The sequence below is a fragment of the Cygnus olor genome, chromosome 14, assembly GCF_009769625.2.
Source record: "Cygnus olor isolate bCygOlo1 chromosome 14, bCygOlo1.pri.v2, whole genome shotgun sequence".
NCBI classification, from domain to species: Eukaryota; Metazoa; Chordata; class Aves; order Anseriformes; family Anatidae; genus Cygnus; species Cygnus olor.
In genome coordinates, this window is record NC_049182.1 from 16,985,357 (window position 1) to 16,998,008 (window position 12,652).

Sequence of the window (12,652 nt, forward strand, 5' to 3'; positions counted from 1 at the left end):
AACAGCCACGCCAATGTTCCTTTCCTGAATAATGCATCAAATCGACAATGTTGCCATCTAGGGAATGATTTTTTTTTCATTTCACTAGCACTACAGTTCACCAAGTAATAGGAACTCAACACATACAAATACATGTAATTTGTATGTAATAATTTTCATTGCAATATATAATTTATTGTATAATAAATACAAATAATTTAGCAATACAAATTATTTGTGATTCAACAAGCAGCATTAGACAAGCAAACTTAATCTACCGTTTCAGTAACTCTACAGATGTCCAAAGACTGAGGTCTTGGACTGTTTGTTAGCTAGTTGTGATGGTATCAGCATTCCCTAAGCTTCCTACAAGTGATTTGAAATTATCTCTGAAGATAAACTAACTGAACTGCTTGGGAGTGCATTTACAGTGCATAGTATACAGTAGCTTCTAACATTGATTGAGACCACAGTCAAGGAAATGCAGGTCCAGAACATAAGCCATTTTGAATTGATAAGTAGTACATGTAATAAAATAATTTTTAAAAATCTGATTCTAAGAGATCAATGATAACACTCAATAGACATAAGCTGCCTTTAAATGCCTGCAAACAGAAGATTGAGGTATCATGGATATATTTTCAGTGACTTTCCATATACGGTAATGCCACACTAACTGGGAACATAACCTCAAATTTCCAAAAAAAAAAATCAACGTAAAATACAGCCTGACTTCTTAATCCAAGTGGCCTTAGAGCCATGTATATATATACATACACACACACACACATGCAGCTATCAAAATATTAAATGGGACTTTTCTGTAATGTTTTCTTAGTCAATATGCATCTTATGCATCTGTAACAGAAGATGTATAGGAATATTCTCCCCACATTCCCCTCCCCCCTCCCATTTTTAATGTTGACTAAGTCTCTTACCTGATCAATGACAACCCACACTTAGTTCAAAATTATTTTGAATGCCACATGCTACTTAGAGCTTTAAAGCACAGCTTTAAAATGTTATGGTGTTCCACTCTAGTAACAGAAGTTCTACTGAATTCACTGGTATGATTACCGTTTTGCTGATATTCAATGTAACGGAAAACTGATTTTCCTATAAATCAATGTATGAATAACCAGGTATACTTAATATGAACTGGGTTTTCTATTGCAAAATAGGGCAATAGTATTTTTCCCTATTGGGCTTTTAGTTGGCAAAATTTCCGCACAAGCCCTTTCTTCATGCAAGCCCAGTATGCTTGCAGGAAAGGTGGCAAAAATCTAGACTAACATTCACAATTGGAACTCAGTAACAGAAAAATTCCTATTTTCTGTTATTACAAATAAACATTATATTTTAAAACATTCTTCAAAGCTTACCAGTATTATATCTGCTATTTCCATTGGTCTTGTGTATAATTTTATTACAAATATGTAAAAAGTAAGAAATGAGATGACAATCTTATTAAGATATACTATTCACTGTTTTCTTAAAGCAACATGCTGAGAGCTGAAGATGGGGCTCTGTTGCACATGGATAAGATGTGCTTATTGTAATAGAGTGAGTGGAAGACTATGAGCAGATATGAAGTATCTGATGTTTGTCTAGATTTTCTTTATCTATTTTGGGAATTTGCAGTTTTTCATTCTAAACAATGAACCATTTACTACAATGAATTACAATAAAACTAACCCCAAATTAAAAGCATTCTTTTAGGTAATTTTACTAGGTAATGATGAATATACAATAAATGCTGTTAAATAAGAATAAATTACTAAGAGCCTAGCATACAATTTTGGGAGATGCTGATTACCCATTTCCTCATTTTAAGTGCTCAGATTTGGTGCAAGATGTGACAGGTGAGGAAGCGTCCTTACTGTCTGGCAAAAACATGACCTTACTTTTAAACAATGCTTTCTGAAAAAGTGAGGCTTTCCAGGTTTAAAAGTGGTCTTTATTTCAAATTCTCTTTTGTAGCTAAATAAAGACAACTTCAAAAATCTAGAACTGTCCAAACTCACAAGCATAGTTCTGGAGTTGCTATTGTATTCGTTCATAACCAAAAAATACACACAGGTTCATCACTGAAAACATCGAGGTGTGCAGGCAGGACAATTCTCCTCCCAGTACAAAACACTACAAAGCATCAGACTCAAAATGAAAACCCATATCTCACAGCTTTATACTCAATAGCTACTCCTTGGGTCACAGAATTTCCTCAAACAAACCACCAACAACAGAACAAATAACCAAAACCAACCAATAAAAAAGAAAAAGGAAAAAAAAAGTACCTTTCCTACTTTCCCCTCAAGTGAAGAAAAAGCTGTCTTCCCTTTGAAGTCACATAGTACTTTTTTTTTTTTCCCCTCAAGAAATACATGTAGACCTTCACAAGGGTGGTTACACTTTATTAGCTGGATTTTACAGTTGGTCTAGCTAAGCAAAGAGATTTTAAGCAGTTTGCACAAGGCAATGTGGTTTAGTGGTTTAAGCACATCTTGTACCTGCTCCAACCCTATATCAGACTTTCTACATAGCCTTATGTAACTTATATGAGACATTCCACAGATTATTCCAGAGTTTCATCTGTGTCAGAAAAGCCCAGGCTGATATAGGACGACAGACAATGTTTTCTTCCTATGATTTCTCTAACACAGGTTTGTTGAAAAAATTAATCAGGACTTGGTTATTAATGATTATAAACTCTTCCACAAACTGATATTAAAAACTGGACATACTTCAAGCCTTGTAACATATATCATCATCCAACAGTTCAAGCAATGCATAAAAATCACTCCTGGCCAATCTCACCCCATATCCTCACCACAACCTCACCAAAACAAATTGTCTCACAAATTGTTTACTTGGCACATTAGGAAACTACTCTAAGATCTTTGAAACTTGATTTTAGATATTATAAAGAAAAATGTGCACAAACACACTAAAATTGACACTGACATTAAACCTCAGAAATGAGTCACTCATTCAAAAAATATGTGCTGGTAAACACCCCTGAGAAAATCACATATGCTTGTTTATTATTCAGTTACAAACCTTGAAAATAGGGCTAATCTTACTGCAAACTCTATGAAGTTATCAAGTGACTACTGTCAGTCAAGAGAGGAACACTTACAATGTTCAATGCTAACAACTTAATTACCACTTACAGAAGAAGATACAGGATCCCCTGAAGACACTGGTACCAAAACAAGATAACATTTAGGAACTGCATGGTGCACAAATTTTATGCTCTCATGCAGAAGTAACAAATTTCAACCAAATAGCAGACACAGGGGTATGAATACAGGAGATGACAACTAGTTTAAAAAAATCAGACAGCAATTTTTCTTGGAATGCTCATATGTGCCCAGCTTTTTAAGTCGCACATTGGCAGCTACTTGTTACAATGCAATTCAGTTTTCCAAAGCTAGTATTCATTAAACACTGTATTATAAACCAAATCAATCCCACGCTTTGCACACTGGAATTAAACTATTTGGAACAAGTGAGTCACAAGACACCTTTAAGCCTGCTATTAGATCATAACTAGTGCTAAAGACATACTAACAAATTCAAATATCGCTTAATCAACACGAAAGACAAATCATCATGATGAACAAGTTTTTTAAGCCTCTCTAACAAAAATAACAAAATCCTTGTTCAGAAATACAATGGTTTTACATAATCCTCTAGAAACTTCTCTGTTTGGAAAACCTCAAAGTCCAGTGTTTATAAATGGTATCTTTTGAGAGCAAGGACTACCAAAGACTCCCTTTGGTGCTGCACTCACAGAATCATCTAGGTTGGAAGAGACCTCCAAGACCACCCAGTCCAACCTCTGACCTAACACTAACAAGTCCTCCACTAAACCATATCACTAAGCTCTACATCTGAACGTCTCTTAAAGACCTCCAGGGATGGTGACTCAACCCCTTCCCTGGGCAGCCCATTCCAATGCCTAACAACCCTTTCAGTAAAGAAGTTCTTCCTAATATCCAACCTAAACCTCCCCTGGTGCAGCTTTAGCCCATTCCCCCTTGTCCTGTCACCAGGCACACGGGAGAATAGGCCAACCCCCACCTCACTACAGCCTCCTTTAAGGTAACTGTAGAGTGCGATAAGGTCACCCCTCAGCCTCCTCTTCTCCAGGCTGAACAACCCCAGCTCCCTCAGCTGCTCCTCGTAAGACTTGTTCTCCAGACCCCTCACCAGCTTCGTTGCCCTTCTCTGGACTCGCTCGAGCACCTCGATGTCCTTCTTGTAGTGAGGGGCCCAAAACTGAACACAGTACTCGAGGTGCGGCCTCACCAGAGCCGAGTACAGGGGGACAATCACTTCCCTAGCCCTGCTGGCCACACTGTTTCTTATGCAAGCCAGGATGCTGTTGGCCTTCTTGGCCACCTGAGCACACTGCTGGCTCATATTCAGCTGACTATCAACCAATACTCCCAGGTCCTTCTCTGCCAGACAGCTTTCCAACCACTCATCGCCCAGCCTGTAGCGCTGCTTGGGGTTGTTGTGCCCCAGGTGCAGCTCCATTCATTTTCTACAGAAGCCACATGTATCCCATGCCAATGGTTATGTGCTAGCTCCGACTTAAGGTGGCTGCAGTACTAAAACTGCTCTGAGTATAGTTGGTAAAAAAGCTTGTTATATTAACTACACTTGAACCTTCTTGTGACTTTCCATAGAGCATGTTTAAGAAAATAATTTAAAAAAGCAAATAAAAGGTTTCAATGACTGACTTCTAACTTATTTGCAGAATGGATTATATATCATGATACCACAATAAACATGTATGTTATTCTTATCATTAGTAAGCACATTTCCTTTTCCTGATATATGTTGAATGGTTTCTTAACTTTTTTTTCCCCCCCCAAATCAAATTGAACACTGGTAATCAAGGTAAAGAGAAATAGAGAAATACTTAGATATAATACTTAAATATTTATTCCAAAATAAACACAGGGCACATACATTTGAAAATGCAAGTTGTTTAATTATCAGAAAAACACTGAAAAAAATTGAGTGTAAATTTAGAGGGCTTTAAACTGAAAAAGCCAAGGGACACTTTCAATTTCCTCAAATCTCATTTTTACTTTAACAGGTTAAAACTTCATTCCGCCATTGGTTTGCTACTTTCACATTTGACATTATGTAATTTGATCGTACTTTCTTTGTTATTCTTTGCTTGTGCTTTGTCAAAAATATAAACCTGATTAGGAACATGAGACTGACCGTAACGCAATACAACTGGCAAACCTGCTCTTTGTTGCACACATGAAAGGGACTTTGTGTTCTTCCTGCTGTACTCCCTCCATTCTCCAAACCCACCTGCACACCCTGCCAAGCAGCTGAGTACGTTAGAACAAGATGCAAACCTCTGGCTGAGAGCTGCAGAAGTCTCAAAAATGCAATGTGATACTGGAAGATAGCAGTAGAAATCAAGTAGTCCACTAGCTTCATAAGTGTTTTGAGTGGCCAAGTTATCCTAGGTAAAAGCTTCTGTAAGATGCCTGAATAACAGTCCCTGTCAAACTAACATGGGAGAGAATTTGCTCTTGACCTTGAGCATTTGAACACAACATATTCATCCAACATGTGAGGAGTTAATGCTCATGTTTAAAAGCAGTACTATAGGCTTTTTTTCCCCCAGCAATTAACACCTCATGTAGTGTGTAGTCCAACCACACATTACCAAACTACATTCATCTGTTTTTGGTTTTTTGTTTATTTTTAAAGAATCCTCATATTCCTCTTTCAATCTTCTATTTACTACATTAAACAATGCAGATCCTTCAGTCTTTTCCCTGAAAAAGTGTTCAGACTTCTATTGGTTTAATAATTGTAGCTTTTTAAAAAAAAAAAGTGTAAGTGGCCAGCACAAAACACTATGTCCTAGAAAGGTCTAAAACAATGCTTGGTGCAAAGAGTCTACTATATCCCTTTTAGTGCTGAAAGCCTTTTTGGGTGGATGCCATACTTAGAATTACCTTTGATAACCACTGATAACCAACAGCTTGTTGGGAACAATTCTGATTAGATATTCCTTAAAACATGCCTAAACTCCATAATTGTATTTCATTCCATTTCTATCACACAATTGCTTTTAGGCAGGATTTAAGATAACTTTTTGCTTCCTGTTGGAGTAAAATATCCAACTCTGAGCACTGCTTCTGCTTAACCTTTATGGTTAAAACTATGCCAAATGATCATTTTGCAAAGAGACATGGAGACAGAGACTTCTGGGTACAGGGTTCTTCTGAAAGGATGACAAAATAAGAGTTAATGAAAACTTAAGTTTGTGGTCCATGCCAAAAAAAACCACCACCCTTAATTGGAATTAAGTGATGCAGTAAGTTTGATGCATTAAGTGACTAAGTGATCACAAATGCCAGAGAAGGTAAGAAGCAGCTGTTTACTAGTGATAATAAAGAATTTTAGCCTGGATTAATGATATTGGTAGGAAAGCTCATGCATTTCAGGAAGCCTACATGGCTAACAAGTATTCATTTACTGTAGTGGAAAATACAGTAAAATAATTAAATTCACTAAGTAAATTATTTTTGATGTTGTAAATTTCATTGTTATCCACATCAAAAATGCAGAACTACAATGTTCTCCATTAAAAAAGTTATTATAAGGAGATCAGGAACTACTGGTCATCTCAAAAATGAAGTTTTGTCAGTTTTTCAGATATTGTTACCTAAACAGAACAGTAGTGAATGACCCCGTTGATATGAAACCATACCATAAAAATAGTGAAGAAATTACTTCAGAATAGCAGTTGGGCTTTAAGAAGCACTGTTTGAAATCCTTCAGACTGGAAGCCATTGCAAGTCCATCAGAATATTAAAACAAAAACAAACAGCAAAAAACAACTAACTATGGTGAAAGAGAGAGACCTCCAACCTCAGAATATTGTTAACACACTGCTTGGATTTCTCTTATTATCCTCTTTTTGCAAAGATTTGAGAGTTCTTATTCTCTTAAATGATCACTGATTATCTTTTTCTTGATTTCTTTAAAAATATTTTACTTCGCAACCTTTTGTATCTTAAAGCTAGCCCATTTCCTTACATTCAATCCTATGCCAAAAATCCCATGTATTTTCTGCATTAAGAGATATAAAAAGATACTTTGTCTTAGCTACGGGTTGGCGACATTAAAAGAGTAATTAAAGTAAATGAGGCATATAGAAAAAGCCTAGAGACATATCCATCGGGGAAATTCTATCAGCATATGGATGTCTAGAATATGAACATCATCTAGGTCTCTAACATATATCTGGGCTGCCAAACACATCACATATTTGATGACAACTAGTGAGGCTGTGTTTATCTTAATTGCCTCAATAGTTTCCACAAGAAGAATCCTAGGTCTCTTCTTCATTGCCCTTTTTATACTTGTTCCTCAAGTGTGTGTAATTCAGCTCAACACATCCGGTTTCCCTGCTTCCTTCTACAGTAAAATATCCTCAGTAAAGTTGCAGTACTGCCCATAATTAGTCATTATGTATACTTTTTAATCACATTTGGAAGACAAGGCTACTGTTCTACAGTCCCTGCATCTCCACTACAATCCTATACCCAGTCGTATTTCCGTAACAACTGGATCATTTGCAAACTTCACACTGACAGGTTACACGGTGTGGATTCCGAATATAGATCTGGCAAAAGCCAAATGAATGCATTTTACTTTTCTTTTTTTTAAACTTAACGACATTAACGATACCATTACACGTCATTGAAACAGTAACTTGTAGTAATTATAAGATGTTATTCTAACTTCTTGTAATTATAAGGGACTATAACTATTGGAAGAGAACTAAGCCAATACACAAGACACATTTCATAGTCATCTCCCTCCCTCCTTTACTTCTGCATTTCCAAATTACTGCAGTTTCAGAACTGATTCTAAGTATCGGATACTAAAATGAATGCATTATGTTTCAAATTTTAAGCACCATGTGGTGTTGTCACTTATGTTAAGTTTTATTATGTTTTATGACATGCGACCTGACACATAAAATTTAAATGAGTATAAACAATTTAGCTGAACTGTCTGTAACATGGAACTTGATTATTTTCTAAGCAGATAATACACGTAAGTCTGAGAAAATAAGCCTAGCTTATTTGGAACCGAGCAAATCATTACCATGAGCATGAAACTAATTCATACCCAATTTTTGATGATCAGATTCCTTTGCTTACACAACTATTTTTCTTTTGCAATATCTATTCCAAAGCACTAAAATATATTCCACAGGAATATATTTTAGGCTCACAGTTGCACTATAGTACTTCAAATCTACCTGAAAGCAGTGAACAATAAAAACTTCACATGAATATTTGCCTTACCAGAGATAGATAGAACCCTATATGAACAAGAAGGAGCCAATTCCATACTGAGTTACGTACCTATACTAGAAGATACAATGGGGACTTCTGTACATCCAGACATTTTAGACTACGTTACAGGGGTAGTGTATTTATGCACAAATACCTAATAATTGAATAAATTTAAGAGCAACCTTCCTCTTGTCTACATGAAATGTATTTGCAATTTAAAAATGAATTTTATTATAAACAAAAGTCAAAGTAATGAAAAAAATGAATAAACTTCACAAGTAAAGCTACTTGGGAAGTAATAATAAAAGGGATTCTATTATAAAAAGTTTGAAAGGGTGACAGCCTCTATCATACCTCTACTGCCATTTAAGCATGCTGTACACAAGTTGCTTCCGCTCATTTCTTTTTCATGAAAACAGGAGCTCCATACAGATTAGCTCTGAGTTACAGGCTCTGTAGGCTGAGTTACAAAATTAACACCTTCTCTAAATTGCTTCTAACTGGTACAATTAGTCAAAAAAGTCCAAATGCTCTTCTTGAATTATGCATTTAATTAATTAGCATTTAGAGAAGAATTTTGTTAATATTCAGTATTCTTGTGTTAGTTACCACTTCTCCCTTACCCCTTCCCAAACCTTCAGTAGCAAAAAAAAATAAAAGTGGTGTGTTCCTCTCCAAGAGAAATGCATTAATTTGACTACCACTAGATGTGTTCACTGGTATAGTACAAACTAGAAATGCCCTAAATTCAGAATAAAGATTACTTCAGGGAACCAATGCATTAATTAAAAAAAAAAAAAAATAGACCACCCACAAAAAATAGACCTCCACGTAGAAGACTACAAAATAAAAGTGCACTATTCTTAAACTCCTTTCATTTATTGTCACCCTAGAATGTCCAGAAATCAGCACTAAAACAGCTTCAAAAAGAAATACTACTGTCCAAATGATGAAGTTTCAGCCTTTCATTCTTTGCAGTTGGTATATAAACCTTAGACGCATATGCCTCACCAAAAATCGCAGTCTCTCCCTCTGGGAAATAGAATTTTTGACTCCATCAGGTTTTTAACTTCTATACATAGCTGAGGCTTTTCCCCTATTCACTTGCTATGAACATCATCTAGAACACACTTGACGAAATACTTCCATTTACCTGCCCTTATGACAACTTGGAAACAGAACTATCTTTCAGCTATCTATATTTTTTTCCTGTTTCATTTAAGCTTTTTTTTTTTTTTTTTACCTTAATGGAACAGATACTTCATAGCTTGTGTAGCATGAAAGTATTCAGCACACAAATCTGTGTCTCTTCCGTGTGTTTTTACTGTAATTGTTGTGATCACACTTTAGCTCAGCCAGATGACTTGCGAATGGTAATCATCATCATCTTTCATGGAGCGACCTTGTGCATTTCAGAAACTTTCAGGTCTCTATATGCCACTGCAACAACACTAGCAGCCTTGAAAGCACCAGTGGAGGACATCCTCTGGCTTCCCTGTTACATAGCAATTGCACATCCAGAAAAGGTTTTGTCTACAGCTGCTATTAGTGCTAAAACAGTGGGTTTCAGAAAATTTCTTTACAAGGGCAGCCAAAGTCACATGGATATAGGAACGTCAATGTCAGTGGCTACAGGACAAGACTGCAAATGAATTAACTGTTTTCTCCTCAAAATTGCCACTGAGTTGCTAACTGCCAAATTAGAAAATTCACATGACCTCACCGCCTCCCCCATACCACTCTCCACAACGGGCGAGCAATATTACAGCCTCTGTAAAATATTGTGAGATAGCTGGATGGAAAGATGCTTTATACCTATGGCAAGACAGACAAACTAAATGCTGTTCTCAACTGGGAAAGATGGAATAGAGCATGAACCACACGTGGCAAGTATCAGCCAGGCTATCGGATACTTTACTGGAAGGCAGTGAGCGCTGAGAATCATTTAGTGATCAACAGTGAAATATAACGGAGTAGTCCTCTGCCAGCACATGATTAACTGTGTGATTGCTTAGCTTTGTGCACTGGGCATAGCATTATTAAAACCAGTATTAAAAAACACTTTTCTTGATCAACTTGTTTTAAAGCGAGTGAAGATAGAGTTAACTCACCATCTACCAACATCAGCCAGCTGTCACCTTCTAGGAAAGATGAAGGGAACCTTCCCACTAGGAACTGAAGAGTCTTTACTTGACTGAAGGCCACTTCCACATGCTGTCACAATAAGCTCTTCGTGTTTAAAGAAGTTTCCTCAGACTCCAGTGTGTAGTCTTATAATATACAAGATTTTGGTTTTAATTCATGTTAATGATTAACTACAAAGGAAATATCTTCCTTTCTCATACATGAACTCACCTGAAATGCCAAAAAAAGAACTGAAAACATACAAACTACTTTTTTCACCAAGAAGACGACCAGAAGATAGAGCATCAGTTCCAGAAACTGAGAAGAACTGTTAAACACGTTGGTGGCAATCAAGCACAGAAAAATTTCTCTCAAGAAACATTTGAATATGCAAAACACCCAACTTGCTTCCAATTATCAGAGCCATTTTCATAGCTTCTCTGTCCTACTACTCCTCTTATAAAGAAAGCTTGAAAGAGTCAGTAAAAATGCTGCATGTCAAATGGTATTCTGATACCTGGGTACAACATGGTAGCAACCTTTGAAATAGATTATTTTATTTATTTATTTTCTTAAGAGCTTAGCCATTGATTCTTTTTCCCGTTGCAACTGTAATCATGTTGTAGAAGACTTGTCTGGTTGTACCAAGTCATAAGTGCTAGAGACAGAGCAGGCGGTTACTGCTTTTTAAGCGTAGTAGAGAGTATCTACAGAAAGCCTTTTATAATAAACCTCAGAGCCACAATTCACCACATTGTTATATTTCTCTTCTTTGTTTTGAAAGCGTCCATGAAGAAACTATGAAGCTGGCATACCCAAGAACTAGGTTTCTTGTGAAACTTACTTTGCTTATGAAACAAGTACTGCACCTCTTTCAAAGTGACCTACCTATGTTACCATATCGAACAAATTCTGATGTGGGCTGAGGATTGATGGTTTTCCAGTACTTTATGTTATTTTGAGGCATTCTTTTCCAGCTTTTGTGGTATGAACTGACTTTATTGGATTTCTTACAATGACCTTTGCAGTGTCCAGAAGAACAACAAGAGGAGAAAAGGAAGCTACTCCTCAACTCCCATTTCTAATGCAACGTTTATGATGCTCACACACTACCTCTGGCGCTATATGCATAAAGTCACTGGTGAAATTCTTCAGCCCTCAGTAGGGCTCCATTTCCATCTCTCTTTGCACACCATGCAATCATTGTTTTCTACAAAGAACATCTGCTGGTACCGCTACATCAAAAGCTTCTTATCCTCCTACAGTTCTCTCATTTGAGAGTACCCCATATGACGTTGACACTATTTTTTAATGTCTTCTCTGATCTCTTTCCTCAAGGTCTCACATAACCCAATGCATTCGACCCACTCCCCTCTTCTACTGTAACCTTCCTTTATCCGCCCTCTTCAATCACGTTTGTTCAGTTTTGTTACAACATGGCTTTTCTCTACAGCCAGCTTACTTATGATTTCGTCTTTTGTTTTAAACAAAACAAGAATTTGCCATTTGCCATTCAAACTTTACGTTCCTTCAGCCAGAGCTTAAAATTCTCATCCAGAACTGGAGACTGAGTTCTATGACTGCGGAAACATTTTGTTGTTCTTAGGTTTGTAAGGTTTGACACTTTCACTGCTATCTAAGTCATTAAAATGCACACGATGCTATACCTGCATCATACTCAAAACCTTTAAAGCACTAATGACTCATGTTTCTTTTTTCTTCCCTCCACTACAAACACATCAGAATATATTAAATGGAAAACAGGTAACCTATTCACATGTTGGATGTCATTGACAGGAAGAAAAAAAACACACAAAACCAAACTTATCCATAAACTGAATTATGTAGTTAAATGCTTTGATTTGTGCCATTATTTTCATTATAAAAAAAGAAGAAAAAAGCATTAATGATCTATTGTTACTTCCATTTAACATAAGATGCTGTCGTCATTTTTATTGCAATCCCATTTTTCCAGCATTTCATCCAGCAGTTTTAATCCGTTTTAGGCTACTTATTCGCTGTCTTTCTGTGATTTTCATCAGATAGGTAGACATTTCTTTTTCCATTTACAGCAAAATATAACTAGATCTTGCTATGTGCAAGGTGTTGCTTTGACCTTTCAGCAATTAGCTAGACTTAAATGGTGACTCAAAGACAGGCCTGCATTAGCATCACAAACCAGACATAGTTCCACA

The 12,652-nt window shown here is 36.5% G+C and overlaps 1 protein-coding gene across 1 annotated transcript in view; it reads right to left on the reverse strand.

Annotated features, from left to right (window-relative positions):
* TENM2 (teneurin transmembrane protein 2) overlaps nucleotides 1-12,652 on the reverse strand; it is a 1,590,996-nt gene that overhangs the window by 1,097,967 nt on the left and 480,377 nt on the right. The window contains exon 6 of the mRNA XM_040574031.1: nucleotides 10,445-10,688. The gene's annotated coding sequence lies outside the window, so the exon portion shown is untranslated. The remainder of the gene's footprint in view (nucleotides 1-10,444; nucleotides 10,689-12,652) is intronic.